We start from the raw sequence: 2193 nt of genomic DNA on the forward strand, positions 1-2193 counted from the left end.
TATACCCAAATTTAAAGATCAATTTGCACGTTAGAATCCACTCGAACCTCCACCAGAGTTTCCCCTGGCTTCGTCCTATTCAGGCATAGTTCACCATCTTTCGGGTCCCACCATCTTTGCTAATACTCGAATCCTTTATCAGAGATGCAAGACCGGTAGTTGTTGCTAGCTCTATCTATACAAAGCTGTCACAACCATTACCTTCATTACGCATTTTAGTTTAACACTAAACTACTCGCAAATATGATAGACTCCTTGGTCCGTGTTTCAAGACGGGACGGAGAAGCAGTTATTAGGAAAGAGGAGGTTCAGTAGCAATGTAACACATTCCACCACCACTAAACAACCACTCCTTTGCATACATTCTTATCATCACAAACATGCAACAATAACAATCCATGCATCATTCAACCACTCCTACGCTTAACCCCTCCACGATTTCAAGTACTATTTCACTCTTTTTTCAAAGTGCTTTTCATCTTTCCCTCACGGTACTTGTTCGCTATCGGTCTCTTGAACATATTTAGCCTTTGATGGAGTTTACCACCAACTTCGAGCTGCAATCCCAAACAACTCGACTCCACGAAGTACTGCTTCACAAGTACAATACACTATGCAAATACAGGGTTTTCACCTTCTATGACTTGACTTTCCAATCCAATTCTCATAGTATACTAATACTAAACAATACTTCTACACTCCACAACTTAACACAATTAAGTGTTAATTCGGATTGGGCTTTTCCCACTTCACTCGCCGTTACTAAGGGAATCATCGTTATTTTCTTTTCCTCTGCTTAGTTAGATGCTTCAATTCAGCAGGTCTTCTTGCTTGATTGGAGATGAAAGATGAGAAGAGGTTATAAGAGAAAGGGAATTAATTGATATTTACCAATTTAACTCCTCAATCAACCACATTCTATTTCAATGGAGGAAAATCGTAGAAAGTCAATCCACCATCAATCATCGTCCATCCTATTACTATAAGTAGACAGACATCCAAGTCAAATCACACTCCAACAAGCATACTCCCAAAGGAAGTGCAATATGCGTTCAAAGATTCAATGACTCACAGACTTCTGCAGTTCGCATTACGTATCGCAGTTCGCTGCGTTCTTCATCGATTCAAGAGCCAAGATATCCATCGTGAAGAGTTATAATAATGAAATAACTCGAAATCAACAACCACAATACATTCACAATTTCCAATGCTATGTAGCAATCACTGCCACAACCCACAACAATACACGATAATGATCCTTCCGCAGGTTCACCTACGGAAACCTTGTTACGACTTCACCTTCCTCTAGATGATAAGATTTACACGACTTCTCTTCAACTATCTACCAGCATGAATCTGATAAATAATTAAAAATCCAAAGTGTTCACCGGATCATCCAATCGGTAGGTGCGACGGGCGGTGTGTACAAAGGGCAGGGACGTAATCAACGCAAGTTGATGACTTGCATTTACTAGGAATTCCTCGTTCATGATGAAAAATTACAAGCATCAATCCCCATCACGAACTATTTTCAAAAGATTTCCCAAGTCTATCGACTCAGATACTCGTTGAATAGTTCAGTGTCGCGCGCGTGCAGCCCAGAACATCTAAGGGCATCACAGACCTGTTATTGCTTCCAGCTTCCCTGTACTCAAACGCACAGTGTCCCTCTAAGCTGATGAAAAAATTACAATGGGGCTAAAAATCCCATTTCATCCAACTAATAGGCGGAAGTCTCGTTCGTTATCGGAATAAACCAGACAAATCACTCCACCAACTAAGAACGGCCATGCACCACCACCCATAGAATCAAGAAAGAGCTATCAATCTGTCAATCCTTCCTATGTCTGGACCTGGTAAGTTTCCCCGTGTTGAGTCAAATTAAGCCGCAGGCTCCACTCCTGGTGGTGCCCTTCCGTCAATTCCTTTAAGTTTCAGCCTTGCGACCATACTCCCCCCGGAACCCAAAGACTTTGATTTCTCATAAGGTACTAATAGACACCATTGGATCATCTACTAACTCCTAGTCGGTATCGGGTTAGGGTTAGGGTTAGGGTTAGGGTTAGGGTTAGGGTTAGGGTTAGGGTTAGGGTTAGGGTTAGGGTTAGGGTTAGGGTTAGAATGAGGGTTAGGGTTAGGGTTAGGGTTAGGGTTAGGGTTAGGAATAGGGTTACTCGAAACTTTTCGAACCAT

This window comes from Blastocystis hominis, assembly GCF_000151665.1.
Source record: "Blastocystis hominis, Singapore isolate B (sub-type 7) whole genome shotgun sequence assembly, scaffold_7".
In the NCBI taxonomy this organism is placed as follows: domain Eukaryota; class Bigyra; order Opalinata; family Blastocystidae; genus Blastocystis; species Blastocystis hominis.